This window comes from Nyctereutes procyonoides, unplaced genomic scaffold (assembly GCF_905146905.1).
Source record: "Nyctereutes procyonoides isolate TBG_1078 unplaced genomic scaffold, NYPRO_anot_genome, whole genome shotgun sequence".
Lineage (NCBI taxonomy): Eukaryota > Metazoa > Chordata > Mammalia > Carnivora > Canidae > Nyctereutes > Nyctereutes procyonoides.
This window is the reverse complement of record NW_026575125.1, coordinates 89,112,680-89,132,789: the sequence shown is the minus strand read 5'-3', so window position 1 is coordinate 89,132,789 and position 20,110 is coordinate 89,112,680.

Genomic DNA, 20,110 nt, shown 5'->3' with positions numbered 1-20,110 from the left:
ACCAATCTGTTCTCTGTATCTATGAGCTTAGTTTTGGGTTTATTTTTTAGAGTCCATATAGAAATGAGATCATATGGTATTTGTCTCTGTCTTATTTCACTTAGTGCAATGCTCTAGAGGTTTATTCACGTTGTTGCAAATGGCAAGATTTTATTCTTTTCTATGGCTGAATAATAGTCCATTATATATATGTATATATATTCCATACATGTATATATGTGTATATAATATACTGCTATATATGTGTGTACATGTGTATATGTATATATATACACACAAATTTCTTTATCTATTCATCCATCAATGGACACTTAGGTTATTTCCATATTTTGGCTATTGTAAATAATGCTGAAATGAACATGGGGTGTATAGATCTTTTCAAGTTAGTGTTTTCATTTTCTTTGGATAAATACCCCAAAGTGGACTTGCTGGATTATATGGTAGTTTATTTTAATTTTTTGAGGACCCTCCATACTGTTTTCCATAATGGCTACACAAATTTGCATTCCTGCCAACCATGTACAAGGGTTCCCTTTACTCCACATCCTCACCAATACTTGTTATTCCTTGTCTTTTTAATACTAGCTATTCTGACAGGTATGAGGTGATAGATCATTGTGGTTTTGATATGCATTTCCCTGATGGTTAATGATGTTGAGCATCTTTTCACATACCTGTTGGTCATCTGTATGTCTTCCTTGGAAAAGTGTCTATTCAGATCTAACGGCAATGTTTAATGAGATTAGTTTTTGCTATTGAGTTGTAAGAGGTCTTTTTTTTTTAAAAAAAAGATCTTATTTATTTATTCATGAGAGACACAGAGAGAGAGAGAGAGGCAGAGACACAGGCAGAGGGAGAAGCAGGTTCCATGCAGGGAGCCCGATGTGGGACTCGATCCCGGGATCATGCCCTGGTCCGAAGGGAGGCGCCCAACCACTGAGCCACCCAGGCGTCCCCGTAAGAGGTCTTTATGTATTTTGGAGATTAACCCCATATCAGATATGTGATTTGTAAATATTTTGTCCCAATTAGTAGATTGTCTTTTAATTTTGCTAATGGTTTCCTTTACTCTGCAGAAGCTTTTCAGTTTGCCGTGTTCCCACTTACTTATTTTGGCTTTCACTGCTTTTGGTTTGGTGCCAGATTCAAAGAATCATCACCAAGACCTATGGCAAAAAAGGTTACCACCTGTGTTTTCTTCTAGGAGTTTTACGGTCTTAGGTCTCACTTCAAGTCTTTCACCTATTTTGAGTTAGTCTTTGTGTATGATGTAAGAAAGCAGTCCAGTTTTCCCAGCACCATTTATTGAAGAGATATCCTTTTCCCATTGTATATTCTAGCCTCCTTTGCCAAAGATTAATTGACCATATATGTGTGGGTTTATTTCTGGGCTCTTGATCCTGTTCCATTGATCTACGTGTCTGTTTTTATGCCAATACCATACTGTTTTAATTACTATAGCCTTGCAATAATAGTAATATAGAAATCAGGGAGCATGATGCCTCCAGCCTTGTTCTTGCTTTTCAAGATTGCTTTGGCTATTTGGGGGACTTGAGGGGTGTTTTCTGTAGTTCCATACAAATTTTAGGATTATTTGTTCTATTTTGTTGAAAAATGCCATTGGAATTTTGGTAAGGATTGCACTGAATCCATAGATTGCTTTGAGTAGTACAGACATTTTAAAAATATTGATTTTTCTAATACATGAGCATGAAATATCTTTCCATTTATTTGTGTCTTCAATTTCTTTCAAAATCTAACTTCTGATATACTTCCAACCTTGTTCTTCCCACAGTCTTTACCAATGCAGCTCCATCCTTCCAGCTGCTCAGAACAAAAACCTTGGCAACATCCTGAACAGAAATGCTGTGTTACACAACTCCAGAGGGCACCAGCCACATTTTATTCAATGCTATTGGTGTTATGCAACATGGTGACCCTGTTTCTCTTGATTCCTCTTTCTTCAACATCCTACATCTGATCTGTTAGCAAATTCAGTTGGCTCTATCTTTCAAAATATATCCCCAAATCCAAAAACTTCTCCCCAATTCCACTGCTATCAACCTGGCTCAGGCTTGTCCCCTTATAACTTATTATCCAAAAAAACAACTAGAGCAATCCTTTTAAAAATATGTCAAATCAAATTTCTCCTCTACTCAAAATTCCCCAGTGCTTTCCATTTCACTAAAAAAAAGAGCCAAAATTCTTACAATGGCCTCTAAAGTCTTGAATTGTATTTTTTTTCTTGTTGGCATTTTCCCCTATCTATCCTATGCATTTTATGTGTTTATCTCATTTATCCTCTGTTGCACACATATGAATATAGGCTTCATGAGTCAGGAACTTGGTATGTTTGGTCCACAGCTGAAGCCTCAGTATCTACAGTAATACCTGACACAAAGCACACGCCCAATACATATTTATAGATGAAATAAATGAAGTAGGTCACTAAGGGGAAAATCTTTACACATGGGCCAGAATCATACCAAAACACAATATAGCAAGTGAAATGCTATTTGAGTGGCCAGCTAGTGCTAGGACCGAGTCAAATCCCAGGAGATGGTCAGTTCCAATCTCCTACTGTTTGTTTTTCCATTGCTTTGATATTTTTTACCTGATGAAGTCTCCTTTCTTTAGACTCTTAAAGAAAAAGAAATTAATCTATATATAGTAAGGAGCTCCCCCTGGTGGAAGCAACTCCACCAAAGCAATGGAAAAGAAAATCCTAGAGCAACAGGCTATTTAGGTTATAAAGGAAACCACGGAGGACAAAGGAAGCAACTCCAACACTTCACAGAAAAAGTCCTCAAGAGAAACAAGGGGAACTAAAGATTAGATTCAAAGTACATGTGGGAACTTATCAACTTATTCTACTGTTGATCCTTTTTTTGCATCTGAAAGTGAGGGGAAAAAAATAATTCACTGAAAGATGAACAACCCAAGTACCTACTCCTGAGGAATTTTTCATCTGGTAGAGGATGGAAGTAATGCATACAAATAAGTACAAAGCAACGAGTGTGGCTGTGAATGAGTGAATGCAGGCCAAATAAGAGGAATAAACTAAGAGCTGTGACTTACTCAGGAAAGAGAAGGATGACTTTGTGCTGAGTAAATCCAGGAAGACAACCTGGAAGGGGTAGTTCTTGAGCGAGCCTTGAAAGACAGACAAAACTTTAATAAGAGAGTGTTCCAGGAAAAGGTCTAAAGGTAGGGAAGGGCACAGCATGTGGAAGCCCAGGTGGGCCAACGGGGCTCTGCACATGTCACAATTTGGGTGACAACACAACTCAAACCCCTCCTTGAAAAGAGCAGACATAGACTCTCAGAGCCACCATCCTCTGTCTGCCCCTCAGTCTAGTGTGACAGCCTCCTGACTGGTCTCCCCACTTACCGCTGGCCCTTCTATGAGCCATGCTGTACATGGGAGTCAGCTCACCCAGGGATTTCTGGGGAGGAGGTAAATAACTCGTGTTTTATTTTCAACTTTTCCACTTGAAATATAGACTTACCCTCTCCCCAGAGTTGCAAAAATAGTACAAAGAGTCCTCCTATGCACTTCACCCAGATATCCCAAATATGAGCACATTATATAACCACAGTACAGTATTGTAAGTCAAGGAAGTAATGTCCATGCAATACTATAACCGATAGACTGTACTTTCTCCCATTTGCCCAACAATGTCCTTCCTCTGGTTGAGGATCACATACGTTCTCTTGGGTTCCTTGAACCTGGAAGAGTTCCTCAGTCTTTTTTTGGTCTTTCACTACCATGATATTTTTGAAAAACACTAGCTGGTTTCAATTTGGGGTTTATCTGATGATTCATCATGACTCAATTTAGGTTATGTGTTTTTGCAAGAACATGACAGATAGGATGCTGTGTCCTCTTCAGTGCATCCTGTCAAGAGGTACATGGTATCAGTTTGTTCCATTACTAGAGATGTTAACTCTGATCACTTGGTTAAGGTTGTGTCAGCCAGGTTTCTCCCCAGGGACATCATCATTTTGCCTTTTGTAATAAATAAGCATTTTGTGGGGAGATACTTTAAGACTATATAAACATACTGTTTCTCATCATACTTTTGTCCATTAATTTTAATATCCATTGATGGTTTTTGCCTAAAGTAGTTATTACTGTGGCACTTGCCAAATAAGTTCTTTTTAATTTTATTTATTTATTCATGAGAGACACATAGAGAGAGGCAGAGACATAGGCAGAGGGAGAAGCAGGCTCCCTGCGGGGAGCCTGATGTGAGACTCAATCCCAGGACCCCAGGATCATGACCTGAGCCGGAAGGCAGATGCTCAACCACTGAGCCACCCAGGTGCCCTGCCAAATAAGTTTCTATTCCCATCATTTTTTATACATTTTATTAACTGGAATGCTATTATAAACAAGTGCTTTCCCTTCTCCCTCATTTATTTACTTACTCAATTATCTCTTTATATTCGTATGGACTCATGGATTCTTATTCTACTCTATGGGTTATGGCCCATTATGATCATTAATTGTCTTGTTGCTTATCACAGATTTCACCATTGGAAACCCCTTCAGAGTGACTCCTGCATCCTTCTGGCATGTCTCCATTATTCCACAGATACTTTCTTACTTTCTGGAGAAGGAAGACATTCCCAGGTCATCTTATAGTCTCCCTGCCCCAGGCCAGGAATCAGCCATTTCTCCAAGAGTTCTGGTTCCTTTTATTTGGAGAATGTTATTTTGATACCCAGATCTGAGTACTAGGTGTACTCGCTGGTATTGGGGTGTCACTGTTCTAGGCCTTCTTAGCAGATAGAGCTAGGAAACATATGCCTATATACAAACAACTCTATGTACCTATCTCTGGGTGGGTGGGTGTGCACATATAAAATGATGCCTTTGTACTGATAACTCTGATCACCACCAGTCTTTTGTCTTTTCTTCTGTGTAACTCCTTCCCCCGACAGAGTAAGATCTGGCTCTCATTATTCACAATATATTATTTGCTCAATACTAGAGTCTACATAAAGTAGATTCAGACTTGCCTACCCATACCTCTGTGGAAAACAAACCTACTATTTAGAGTACAGGATTTACGTACAGTTTAGGTGAGGGGTTGGTTCACAAAGTGTGGTCCCTAAACCAGCAGCAGCAGCTTCATTTGGAAACTTGTCAGAAAGGCAAATTCTCAAGCCTCACACTAGGCCTCTGAATGAGAAATGCTGGAGCTGGAGACCATCACCCAGAGTTCTCCAAGATCCCTAGGTGACTCCGATGTACACTGAAGTTTGAGAACCACTACTGTAGGTACATAGTCAAAATACTGTTTTCTGAAGTTAGTGCATTAGTTGGCTTGGATTGACAAAACAAAGTATCTCAGATGGGTGACTGAAACAGTAGAAATCTATTTCTCACAGTTCTTGAGGCTAGAAGTCCAAAATTAAAGTGCTAGCAAGGTGGAGGGGGGCTTGGGTGGTTCAGCTGGCCTGGGTGGCCTGCTTCTCCCTCTCCCTCTTCCCCTCCCCTGTCCCTACCCCCACTCGTGTTCTCTCTCTCTCTCTCTCTCTCTCTCTCTCTCTAATAAATAAGTAAAATCTTAAAAATAAAATAAAAATTAAAAAAATAAGTTGCCAGCAAGGTTTGGTTTCTCCTGAGGTTTCTTTCCTAGGCTTGCAGATGGCTGCCTTCTTAGGGTATCCTACACAAATTTTTCTCTGTGCATGTATATCCTTGGAATCCCTCCTTTCTCCTAGGGAGACTCATCATATTTGATTAGGGCCCCACCCTTGTGACCTCATTTAACATTAATTACCTCCTTAAAGGCCCCATTGCCAAATACAGTCACATCGGAGGTTAAGGTTCAACATATGAATTTTGAGGGGACACAATTTAGCCCACAACACTTAGGTTAGTTATTTTCTCCCCCTCCTTTATTATATTTGCTATTTTTTGGAATACAGTTATGTTCCTATGTTTCTGTCTATATTCCACTTGGGATCCCTGTATTGTCCATAGTGATTTTTTTTAATATGTGAAACATGAACATGGTTCTAGAAATCAGAACTCTCCATAAAAGGCAAACTCCAAAAAGTTCCCATCCCTTCTACCTTGTTGCTAGTCCTTTCAACCCTGTTCCAACCCACCCGGTAAACTACTAATCTCGTTAGTTTGGGGTTTATCTTTCCACATAGGAGCATTGGTTTTCCATGGCTCCTGTAACAAATGACCACAAGTTTAGTGGTTTAAAATGCCACAAATGTATTATATTACAGTTTTGAAGGTCAGAATTGCAAACTGAGATTCACAAGGCTAAAAGTCCAGGTGTCAGTGGGGCTGTGTTCTTTCTAGGGCTTTAAGGAAGAAGCTGTTCCTTGTCTTTCCGGCCTCTACGCGCTGCCTACATTCCTTGGCTATGGCCCCTTTGCCTATCTTCAAATCTCTCTGACTGTGAGCCCTGCTTCCATGAGCACATCTCCTCCCTCTGTCTCTGCCCCTTCTGCCTTCCTCTAACAAGGACCCTGCATCCTGTCGGACCTCAGGTTTCCATCCTTAATCACATTTATGAAGTCCCTTCTGATATATAAAGCAATGTAGTCACATTCTGGGGATTAGTATGTGAACATCTTTTTTTGAGGAGGGAGGACCATCGTTCTCCCACACAGATATTTTTTAAGTTTTTAAAAACACAGAGTGACAAATCTTGGTATTCTCCTTCTTACAATCACTAAAACAGCTTCCCTCTCTTCTCAGAATGAGCCTAGCCTCTTCACCCTGCTGGCCTCCTTTGCCTCCTTCCAGGTCTTTGACCCTGCCAAATCCTTGATGGCTTCCAGCCCTTTGCATGACTCTTTCTCTGCCTAGAATATTCTTTCTCCAGCTCCTCTCATGGTTGGCTCATTCTTGTCATCTCATCTCAAATGTCACCTCTTTCAAGAAGCTATCCTCCCCCCCCAAAAAAAAGAAGCTATCCCTGATCACCAAACAGGTAACAACCTGTCTCAATAATGGTGATTTTGCTGATTTATTTTCTTTTTTATTTATTTATTTATTTTCTTTATCATTGATCACAGCCTGTAATATATTATGTATCCACTAGTTTACTGACCCGTCTTTCTCACTACAATGTAATCTTCATGAGGGTGGAGACTGTGTATTCCTGTATATCCCTAATACATAGCATAGTGTTGGACATACAGTAGGCACTAAGTGTTGACAGGATGGATGAATGCTGCTTCATTCAGTCTGGTGGCCAATGTAGGATAAATGTGTTGCTGATCTAAATAAAGTAAATGTAACAACAACCCCCATTACTGTAGGTACTGCTGATGCAGACTTTCACAATCCTCAGTACAATCCAATTTCCTATGTGTCATTCATTTGTTCATTCATTCCACCAGTATTCGCTGAATAGCTAATATACACATGTTTAATCCACACAACACCACCAGAGGGGAGCTACTATTACTATTATCCCCATTTTACCAACAAGAAAACTAAGGTTCATGGGACGCCTGGGTGGCTCAGTCGGTTAAGTGTCTGCCTTCAGCTCAGGTTGTGATCCCAGGTTCCTGCTCAGCAGGAAACCTGCTTCTCCCTCTCCCTGAGTCCCTGCTTGTGCTTTCTCTCTCTCTCTCTCTCTCTCTCTCTCTCTCAAATAAATATATAAATAAAATATTTTAAAAAAAGAAAAGAGAAGAAAACTGGGGTTCAGAGAAGTAGCATGGCTGAGAACATGCAGCTAGGAAGCTACTATACGCTACTATATGGTAGGCTTTATGCTAGGCTCAGAGGGAATGAGTGAACATGGCCCTTGCCCTCTTGGTAGACAGTTTGAGAATGAATCCATGCTTACAGGGTAGCATGTTAAGTGTAATGACAGGGGTCTGCTCAGGGCGCTGTGGGAACACTGGCTTGGGACAGTGAAATCAGGGTGAGGAGTGAGAGGAGGCTTCTGGGAGTAGGCAGCACTTGAACTAAATTTGAAGCCTAAGTAGATCTTAGCTAGATGAATGGAAGACCAACTAGCTAGCAACTGATAGGACTCACCAGCTATCATTTATCTTGATGAAATTTCTGTTTTTCTACAGTATGGCCTTCACCTCCACTTTGCAGGATAAGGAACCCAATATTATGAGCAACCTAGAGTTATCTGAAATTGGGAATGCTGGCACATGCTAACCAAGCTCAGGAGGGAACAAAGTTTATAAACCAGAGTGTCAGTTTGTTCACTGAAATGTGAAGTGGCCATTGTCTCCACAGGCCTCCTGAGGCAGTTTTCTAGTGAGCAAAGAAGAGGGGTCCACATGCTTTTTCCTTAAAGGGCCAGACAGCACTTTTAGTTTTGTGGGTCACATATGGTCTCTGCACTGCTACTCCACTCTGCCATTGCAGGGCAAAAGCGGGGATGGGGAACTCAGAAAGGAATAAGTATGGCTGTGTTCCAACAAGACTTAATTTACAAGAATAGGTGGCAGGTTTATCGAGCCCTGGCCTAGAATAAGAGAAGTGGTTACAAGATTCAAATGCTTCATCACATCGATGTGCAACAGAGATAAACCTGCCTTCAGTATCAGATTGGGCAAGTTCTCTCCTAAACAGTGCCCAGATGGACACTGCCAACATTTGCCTCTCTTGACTTTTTTAATCCCAGCTGCCCTACAAAATCCCACCCTTTGCTAAAGTGTTGGGTATACGAAGGCTCTACTTACCAGTAGAACTCCAAAGGGAAATGCCAGCAGTATCAGTTCACAGCTATTTCACAAAGGAAGCCTTGCTCCTTTGTAACCTGCAGGGGGGGAAGAGCAGTCTACATTCTTACAGAGGTTTCCCCCATAAAAAGTGACAAATTCAGCAATGTTAACACTTACAAGAGGCCCTGGCATGTAAATTCCATGAAGGGCTAGATTTTTTTTAATTAGAATCTTTTATTATTTATTTATTTATTTTTAATTTACAATAGTCATACAGAGAGAGAGAGAGAGGCAGAGACACAGGCAGAGGGAGAAGCAGGCTCCATGCACCGGGAGCCCAACGTGGGACTCGATCCCTGGTCTCCAGGATCGCGCCCTGGGCCAAAGGCAGGCGCCAAACCGCTGCGCCACCCAGGGATCCCAGAATCTTTTATTTTTATAAAATCAGAATAGGTTCACTGTAGAAAATTAGAAAACAAAAATAAGAAAATAGAAACATTATATTCCCACCTCCTGGAAATTACCATTATTAAGAGCTTAATACAGGGGCCCCTGGGGGCTCAGTCAGTCAAGCATCTGCCTTGGGCTCAGGTCATGACCTCTAGGTTCTGGGATGGAGTCCCAGGTCAGGCTTCCTGCTCCTTGGGGATACTGCTTCTCCCTCTCCCCCCGCCACCCCCCCCCCCGTGCTGTCTCTCTCTCAAATAAATAAAATATTTTTATAAAGGGCTTAGTACATATCCTTCCAGATCTTCTAAGTTTATGTAACACATATCTGCACTTTCTACCAAAATGAGATAACATGGGTACATAATGCTTTGTAACTGCTTTTTATTAGTTGGTCACCCCCACCGTTACAAATTAATAAATTTTCATCTCATCTAATCCCCATCCATATCAAATTTCCCTACTTTTCCTCAAATGTCCGATAAAGCTGGCTTGTTCAAATCAGGATCTAGTCTCAGACCATACTTTTCATCTTTAGTCTCTTTTCATTTAGAATAGTATCGTTTTTCAGGACAGGGATTTTGTCTCCTGCTCTATCCCCAATGCCTTTAACAATTCTTGGTACAGGGGATCCCTGGGTGGCTCAGCGATTTAGCACCTGCCTTCCACCAGGGGTGTGATCCCGGTCCCAGATCGGAGTCCCAGATTGAGTCCCACTTCGGGCTCCCTACAGGGAGCCTGCTTCTCCCTCTGCCTGTGTCTCGGCCCCCTTCTCTCTGTGTCTCTCATGAACAAATAAAAATCTTTAAAAAAAAAAGTTCTTGGTATCTGGTAGTAGCTCAGTAGATATTTACATAATTAATTAATACAAACTTAAGGGTGCCTGGGTGGCTCAGTCAGTGAAGCATCTGCCTTCAGTTCAGGTCATGATTCCTAGGTCCTGGGATGGAGCCCCATGTCAGGCTTCCTGCTCCTTGGGGATCCTGCTTCTCCCTCTCCCTCTGCCTGCTGCTCCCCCTGCTTGCATTCTCTCTCTCTCTCTCCTTCTCTATCTCTCTGTCAAATAAATAAATAAAATCTTTTAAAAAATACAAAACTTAGGGGACAGGGGGCGGGGTGGTTTCACCCTAGAGCTTATGTCCTCCACCCATCACCCTTTATCTCCACTCTACAGATAATGAAAATTAGGACCAGATTAGGGAAGTGACTTCCCAAGGTCACACAGCAAGTACGTGGCAACTGCTTTGCATTTCCCTGTTTATTCTATTAAAACAAGAGTTGGCAAACTTTTCCTGTGAAGGACAGAAAATAAACATTTTAGGCTTTATAACAAAATATAACGATAATATAATAATATAATACAATAATATAACACAATAATCAACTACAAGGTTTTGTAATACAGGTCTATTAATTTTAAAAATGGACTAGAAGACTAACATTTCATTTAGTTGGGGTTGAAAGTTAATGTTCTCTACAATCAAATGGATTGTAAATGTTCATCTGATAAAACATTCTTAGCTCCCAGGTCATAGTTTGCCAACCTCTGTCCTATGCTATGCTGCTTGTCTGTGATTTGGCTTTTTCTTTGTTTAAGTGAAAATGACATCCTTCTTAATTAACAGTTATAACTGGGTTCTGGCTTAGTGATGTTATGTGGCAATAAAGTACCAATGAAGAAAATTCTCCAGCAGCTCCTTTAAAATGCACTCTCTGGTCTTCCTTCAGCACCTAACTGTTGGTAATGCCTGTCTTCTTTCATTTAAATTGCAAGAAGGTAGGCTGCATTGTGACTGTGATGCATAATTTCGTAATGAACCATAGGTTGATATTTGATGTGGCTGACCAATTTAGAAATCAGTGCAAGTAAAGATGGTAATTGCCCTATGTCAGGGCTATTTTTCTTTCTAAAATAAAAACATGCTATGCTAGTTAAAGATATGGAAATAAATAACCAAAGAGGTAAAAGACTAGAAAGTGGTTGCTTTGGGGGAGCAGGGAAAGGGGAGGAAAGCTGGGGACGGACTCCTTTCCTTAAAAAATATCATGGGGCACCTGGGTGGCTCAATGCTTGAGCATCTGCCTTCAGCTCTGGTCATGATCCCAGGGTCCTGGGATGGAGCTGCATCAGGCTCTCTGCTCAGCGGGCAGCCTGCTTCTCCCTCTCCCTCTGCCCCTCCCCCCTCCCCACCCCTGCTCATGTGTGCTCTCTCTCAAATAAATAAAAAAAAAGTAGTGGGGCACGTTGGTGGCTCAGTGGTCGGGTGGCTGCCTTTGGCTCAGGTCCCGGGGTCCTGGGATTGAGTCCTACACTGGGCTCCCCACAGGGAGCCTGCTTCTCCCTCTGCCTATGTCTCTGCCTCTCTCTGTGTGTCTCTCATGAATAAATAAATAAAGTCTTAAAAAATAACTATAATTATGTTTCTGTCTCCCTCTTGGAGCCTTGAGCTCCTTGCATGGATGGGCTATGTATTATTCATTTCAGCAACTAGATTTTATAATATTTAAAAAGCCAGTCACCAAAGTGAAACTAACTAACCAATCACCACAGCAGTCTAAGCAAATTAACATCACAATGAGATACCAAACAAAAAGACAAAGTAGGTGTTCAGTGAGCATATGGAGAAATTAGAACCTTCTTCATACATTTACCAACAGCAGTATTATATGGTGAAGCCACTTTCGAAAAGAGTCTGGAAGTTCCTTAAAAAGTTAAACCTCCAGTTGTCATCTGATGCAGAAATTCCACTCGTATAGCAGGGACCGAGCGAACAGGGTCCTTGCCTTCTCGAGCGGAGAGACAAAGAATGAATTGGAGCTTACAGGGCAGTATGTTAAGTGTTATGATAGAATTCGGCTAAGGGTGCTAGGCGAGCACCAGTCAAGGGCAGTGAAATCAAAAGAATTGAAAACACATGTCCACACAAATTTCCCCAATTATTGGATTATTCTTAATAGCCTGAAAAATGAAAACAACCCAAATGTGCCCCAACCGATAAATAGATCAACCGACGTGGTATATTCATACCATGGAATATTATTCAGCTAAAGAAAGGAATGACATACTGACCATGCTGCAATATAGATGACACTGGAAAACATCACACTAAGCGAAAGAAGCCAGTCCCCAAAGACCACATATTGTATGACTGAATTCATATGAACTGTCCAGAAAAAGCAACTACACAGAGACATTAGCGGAGAAATGGTTGCTGAGGGCTAGAGGTTGGAGGTTAACTGCAAACGGCTTTATGGGTTTATGTGCAGGGTGGGGGACTGAGTGAGGTTGAAAATACCTTCCAATCAGATTGTGGTGATGGGTGCACGACTCTGGCAATTTACTAAAAATAACTGTACTCTTAAAAACGAGTGAGTTTTATAGTATGCAAAGCATAGTCCAAATTAACTTCTTTTCCCCAGCTGGACTATCCCCTGCCTTAGAAGACCTGGTAAGAAGGGCGGTAAACCAAGTTTCAAGGCGTTTCTGTCCCTTGGGGCTGAGGGTTGTGCTGACCTACACATCGAAGGCAGCTTCTGTCTGTGGGAAATCGGCAGAGGTCTTGAGGTGTGCGAGGCTTTTCCCCTTGGGTGATCCAAGTGTGGAGCCTGGACAGCCCGTGGCCACCTGCCAGGCCGAGCGCTGAGCGTGCCTGCAGCCCCTGCTGCAAGCAAGGAGCCCAGTCCGGCCAGGCACCCGCTTCTCGCAGCTCTCAAGCCCTGTCCACGACCAAGCAAAGGTTCCATTAGGGCGGATCCGTGAAAATGCTGATTTGGGGCTGGGGGTAATCTGATCAGCGCTTGGTGGGCAAGGATGTCCTGCCAGGACAGCCAAGTGATCCAAACTGCCCCCCACTCCCGCCCCGCGCTAGGCATACCCCTGGCCGTGCGGTGCGAAGGGCTGTGACAGCACCTCTCGGAGCTAGGGGAGAGCCAGAGTGAGGGGTCTCCTCCCAGGGGCTCCAGGGGCCGGGGGACACCCGTGGCTGCTTGTCAGGGGCGCCCGGAGGCGGACCCGGCCCCCCCCCCCGCCACCCCGCTGCCCCCGGCGATGGTGTCTCAGCGCCCCCCTGGCAGTCAGGAGAGCGGCGGCACGGGCGGACTCCCTGGGCTCCCCGCCGCCCAGCTGAGGCTTCCGCGGGGGCTCGGGATGCGGGGTGCTCCCCCCAGACCCCAACTGGGGTCGCCCAGGGCCTCTGCCTTCCGCCCTGTCCTCCTTCTCCCCGGGCACCCCAAAGAGCGCAGTAGGGCCCAATCATGATCCCGAACCTGGATCCCGGCTCCCTTCTGCCCAAGTGGAACAGAGTAAGGCAGTTTTGTTGGAGGCGGGTTTTTTCCCTTGATGTGCCTGGGGGGAAAAAAGTATTTTTAGGGGCCTGAATGTGAGCTAATTATGACCCCCCAACCTCAGTTTCCTCCTTTATGAAATGGGGTTACTCATAGGGCCTCCTCGACAAGGTGTTTGTGAGGATTAAATAAAATAATCCACCTGTTCAAAATAAAACAGCTAGCTCCAAATGGAGTCGCTTATGCTAAGCCCTGGGTCACCAAACCCAGACCTAATTTCGGTTTCCACCTCTCCCAGAAATGGAATCCTAAAGCCGGCAATCAGGAATCACCAGGTCAGTACTAGTGAAGTGACCAAGGAAAGTGACCTCCCCACAACCAGTCCACCTTTTGCTAGTAGCTTCCTTGCCCCTGCTCCCTTCAGTATGCAAAAGTCTTCCATTTTGTACAGCTCTTCCAAGCTTCTTTCTTCTGCTAGGTGGAAAGGTGCCCAATTCATGAATCCTTAAATAAAGCCAAGAACCTCTTTAAAATTTACTCAGTTGACACACCTAACGGTTTTAGCAGACTGGTTCAAGCTAATTATATAATTTGCTTCTCCGGGCTGAGCAAACACCTAAGAGTAAGGGGTCATCTTTCCTTGGGATTCAGGGAAACGAAAGGATTTTTGACACCACAAAATAAACACATACCTAAGGTGAATTATTCATAAAAATGGTAAATATATGGGAATTAAAACTGTTGCCACACTCAGCCTGGACACTGAGAAATAAAACCACATCTTAAGCATAACTTTGCTAGTCCGCTGTCTTCATTTGGGTTGCTTTGCCAGGACTCTCCATTCCAGGCAAAAATTTCTTCATTACAGGAACTTCCCCAAAGTCCCATCAACTCTTCAGTGGAAAGCATTATCAGTCCACGCCCTAAAATCCTTCCCTTTCCTCGAAATTCTCCCCTTGCTGCCTCCACCAACCCTAGGATGTTGGCATCATGATCCTTATCCAATCCTCATTAAGTCTCTGTGTTGAAAGACCCTCTGCCTTAGATCAAAACCTTCATTTGTCAATAAACTGTGACCTTCCCTTTCCTCCCTGAAACACTGCCAAAGCTTTGTGAGGTGGTGGGTCCCCCATACTGAGGTAAGGAATACATTCAGCCTGGTCAAACCAACAGGTCTGCCTGTGATACTTGAGAAGTCAGCACTGGACAGCTTTGAAGGCCCCATGGAGATCCCCTGGAGGCTGAGACCCCATCACTGTAGTTCAAGACCTCAACTTGGAATGAGTGTCCCCCTCTGAGGACTTTTAAACTTCTTGCTTGGGACTCTCCCACTGCAAAGGTGGGGTGTGTAGGTTTCACATTGGTTGAAACTCTGATCCTTTTCTTTAAGCTCCCAGTTGCTAACGGTAATAGTCCTGTGGTCCACACATCACCCCCTCTTCTCTCCATTCCTGATCCCCTGGACTGTAGGGCCCTCCTCTGTGTTCCAACTGTCCCCGGCTCACCCTTGCCATGGCTCACTATACTTACTTTATTCCCAACGAGCTACTGTAGGTAAGGGTAAGCCTAGTAGGGCAGAAATACCCTGCGTTGTATTGTGAGGTCAACCTGTTTTGTGCCTGGGACCCAGGTGATCTTACAGTGATCTCTTTCTCTCCACAGGCACCATGCCCACCATCCTGTAGCTGAGCTTGAGTTCTCTTCTTCCATTCAAATCTTCTAATAGAGGGATCCCTGGATGGCGCAGCGGTTTGGCGCCTGCCTTTGGCCCAGGGCGTGATCCTGGAGACCCGGGATCGAATCCCACGTCGGGCTCCCGGTGCATGGAGCCTGCTTCTCCCTCTGCCTGTGTCTCTGCCCCTCTCTCTCTCTCTGTGTGTGTGACTATCATAAATAAATAAAAATTTATAAAAAAAAAACAAATCTTCTAATAGAGCACACAAAGCGTTTTATCATTTTTTTATCTCTCAGATTTTATATTAATGTCCCTCATTATTTTCAGATGTTTCCACCAATTCTCTTGCTACTCCTGTGAAAACAATCATATCTACTACAAGTAATGCTCAAGATTTGTGGGCCAGTAACAACTGTGTTTATTTCTTGTAGGATTTTTCGTATGTTTTTACATTTGCTTAGACTTCACCTGGCACCACCCCTTCTCTTTTTGCAAAGGATCTTTCCTTTCTGCTCTTGAAATTATTACATTTGTCATTAGAAAAAAAGCAAAAAATTATAGCTATGTATATATAAAACTCTATAGACTATAATCTCAATAAAGTAAATAGTATATGTATCTACACTCACATGCAGAGTTAGAAAAACATTTTAAAAGAAATGTGCCAAAAGGTTCAGTGCTTACCGGTGTTTTTTTCTTTCTGTATATTTTTATAGCTATTTAAATATTAACCATACAAAATCTTTTACATAAAAAAAACTTTTACATAGTTTGTGTCATTCTGAATATCCTACTTTTATAACAACTATAAAATTATTTAATAAATAAAATAGTTATACAAAACATTCTGGCAAGCAGCGAAGGAAAAACTTTGTATGTTGTCTCTTAAGTGTCAGCTATCAATGATACCAAAGAGATTCTATTTTCAATTATGTTTTATTGAGCTAAAATAGATCTTAGTTCATCCAGGATATTTAAAATCAACCTTAATTGGGGCGCCTGGCTGGCTCGGTCAGAAGTCCATGCGACTCTTGATCTGGGGGTTGTGAATTTGAGGCACACGTTGAGTATAGAGATTACTAAAAAAAAAAAAAAGTAAATGAACTTAAAAATTTTTTTTAAAGATTTTATTTATTCCTGAGAGGTACAGAGAGAGGCAGAGACATAGGCAGAGGGAGAAGCAGGCTCCCCATGCGGATCCTGATGTGAGACTCAATCCCAGGACCCCGGGATCATGACCTGAGCCAAAGGCAGATGCTCAACCACTGAGCCACCCAAGTGCCCCCAAAAATGTTTTAAATCGACCTTCTTCATGCTCCCTCTAGTAAAATTTCTTTTACTTACAAATTTTCAAACAGCTTTAGCCTGTGTTTAATGGACAGGAAACTGGTCAAGTATTTGTATCTGCCTATTACCCCTGCCCCAATAACTGATCTTCCACTGTGATATGGTTTTTCTCAGTGATGTCAATACATTTCTTTGAAATATATGATAGGAAGTTCACAGGCTTTGGTGGCAGGCTTACCATCTGTTTACTGCTATATAACCTTATTCCGTTGCTATCTCTTACTGAGACTCATTTATATCCTCTAAAATGAGGTTATTAATTCTTACTAAACTATTGACATGTTCAACAACTAGCAACTGAAAATAATATTCATTGTTATTGTTATTACTCTTGATTATTCTTTATTATAAGGAAAAGAGCAAACAGTACCCAAAACATTCATATTTTGCAGGGCAGCTTTTTTTTTAATATTTACAACTGCACATGGAGTGACTGGGAATTTGAAACACCTAAACCTAAGGTCTGGTGATGTCACAGAGATGAAGCAACAAAGAAACCCAACTCTCCCTCTCTGCCTCTAGGAGTGAATGGTCCAACTAATAAGCCACACCCTGCGAGAGTGAGAAGCAAGCAATTGATCCAGGATGTCTCCCAGGTTTCTTACTTCATCAATTAGGCAGATGGCGGTTCGATGTGCTCTGTTCTCTCCTTGATGGTCTCCTCCCCAGCAGCGCCAGCTCCAGGAGAGCAGCCAGGTGCTTCATTCATTCCAGCTACAAACATATAATGAGAGCCAGCTTATGTTTCAGGCCGTGTTCTAGGAGCTGGGGGTGCACCAGTGAGCTAAGCAGGCTAAAACATCTGCCCTCTTGAGTTTATATTCTAGTGGGGAGAAACAGGAGTAAATAATTGATATAACACATCAGTAAACTATGTAGTTTAGAAGAGAGGCATGTGGTGGAAAGAGAGCAGGGGAGTGAGGAGGTGGTACTGGTGGCCAGGCATGCAGTTTTCTTTTTTCTTTTTTTTTATAAAGATTTTATTTATTTAGTCATGAGAGACACAGATGGAGAGATAGAGGTAGAGACACAGGCAGAGGGAGAAGTAGGCGCCATGCAGGGAGCCCGATGCGGGACTCAATCCCGGGACCCCAGGATCATGCCCTGAGTCAAAGGCAGACGCTCAACCCCTGAGCCACCCAGGCGTCCCCAGGCGTGCAGTTTTCAATGGGCTGCTCAGGGTCAGGCTCATTGGGAAGGTGCCATCTGAGGGGAAATTTGAACATGGTAGAGGATCAAGGCACAGGGACATCTGGAAGGATAGTAACAACGACCACGAACATGTGTGGTGGGAGTGTGCCCAGATTCTGTACCAGAGTATCCAAACAACACTGCTAGGTATGGGGGTTATGAGCCGAGGGGGGGGGCAGATGTAAGCAATGATGACAAAATGGTAAGTACCACCTAGGATATAAAGAATGACCTCGGGTGGAGCCAGGGAAAGCTGGCCCAAGGAAATGCCAGGGAAGGTGATACTAGAAGTTCCACAAGGGCTTTGCCAGGTAAGAGGAGCACCGGGCTGATGGGACAGCACACTGGTCATCAAAGATAATACATGACTGGGGCACCCCTCTGCCTGTGTCTCTGCCTCTCTCTGTGTGTCTCTCATGGATACATACATACATACATAAATAAAGTTTTTTAAAAAAAGATAACACATGACCTGGTAGACTGGTGATCTTTTAAAGCCCTTTTCAAGAGGGGCCACACTTCACTTGTCTGGTTAGGCCCAGGGATGTGAAAGCACACCCAGAGTTCTGAATGCATGGCATTCCATTCCAAGCCAGGAGCCTAATTTATTCAGCCCAACCTTACTCCATGGTCTTTCAAGTTGTTTGCAGCTTCCCACTATTACCCAGGAAAGCTAGGGTAAACATCTTTGTTCATGAGACTTTTTACACTTGTTATTTTCTTAGCATGAATTTCAGGAAGTGAAACTGCTGGATTCAGGGGTTTTCATATTTTAACCTTTGATACATTTCCCGCTTGGCCTTCCAGAAAGAATGTGCCAACTCTCAGTCCTACCAGCAAGTGTGGGAGAGAGACTCTTTGCCCACATCCTTACCAACAGTTTGTTATTTTTAGTATCTTATCCCAGAAATTGGATATAAAAATAAATAGAAGGAAAGGATGGTTGCAGGCTCTGAGAAGGAAGTTTCCTAAACTGATCGGGTTTTTTTCTACCTTGTTCAATAAAAGAAATGAGGCTGAGGCCATCCTACTCTGCAGACTTTACATCATGAGTATGACAGTTCAGAAATCCAAAGTCAGGATGTGGCCAATAGAACCATCAGCTCATTTTGTACCCATTCCCTTAGGAGGGACTCCAATAGCTTAGGAAAGACTTCTGGCTCTGGGGAGGGACAGGTCAGATGTTTAGTTCCAGTTCCAACTCTTTTTTTTTAAGATTTTATTTATTTATTTATTCATGAGAGACACAGAGAGAGAGAGGCAGAGGGAGAAGCAGGCTCCATGCAGGGAGCCCAATACGGGACTTGATCCCAGGACCCCAGGATCACGCCCTGGGCCAAAGGCGGTGCTAAACCGCTGAGCCACCCGGGCTGCCCCTAGTTCCAGCTCCAACTCTTACTAGCTGTTTGATCTTAGGCAAGTTACTATAGCCGGTATGCCTCGATGTCCTGGTCTGTAAAATGGGGGTGGTGAACACAGCACATATCTGAAGGAGTGGTTGTAAGAGACCACATAATAAGCTGTGAGTTCCGGGTGTGAGATGACAAGCTGCCCCTGGAGAGCCATACATCCTGTCAGCATGAGGCATGAGCCCCAGCCGCACTCTTTCTGCTCCCTTTCATGCCACCCCGAGGTCCCTGGAAGTGACAGAATTTCAAGGTTATCTGGATCAGAAAGGACTCCCCAGACCTCAGTCTTGTCCCCTTCCCGCCACACACGGGAGCTTCTGTGTCCCTCGGAGATGAGCTCCCCTCACCCTGATCTGTTGCTCAGGGGCGTAGCTGGGGTAGAGGAAGACTTGGGTTCTCCAAAAAGATGGCATGCCTCTGGGGGCCCCTGAGTGGCTCAGCAGGTGAGCGTCTGCCTTTGGCTCAGGTCGTGATCCCAGAGTCCTGGGATTGAGTCTCGCAGAAGCCTGCTTCTCCCTCTGCCTACGTCTCTGCCTCTCTCTGTGTATCTCTCATGAATCAATAAATACAATCTTAAAAAAAAAAGATGGCATGCCTCTGATGTGTGGGGGAAGAAGACATTTCCGTTGACACATTAAACATTTAATTAATGAATAAGTGTTCCCTTATCACCCTATATATCATTATCATCATATCTTCATCACTAAACTCTCAGGCATTTCTGATTCCACTCTGCGACTGTCCCTGCTGCAGCCCAACTGTCACATTGTTAGATTCATACTAGATAAGGCTGGTCTGTGTGGCGTGGACAGCCTCTCATTTGTCCCTGTCTTCCCTTCTGTGGCAGAAGCATGCATTCTAGCAGAATAATAGCAACTGGCACTTCTCGAGAGCCTACAATGGACCAGCCAGGCCTGTGCCACTCAGACACAGGGCACAACTGGGAAAGGCAGGTCACCTTATCCCAAAGGACCAACCTCAGTTTACTCAGAGACCACACACAGATATGATCACAGCTGTGCGGTGGTGTGGTGGCCACGGGCCAGCTGGGAAGTCACACTCCTCACCGCTCCCCACCCGCCCGCTG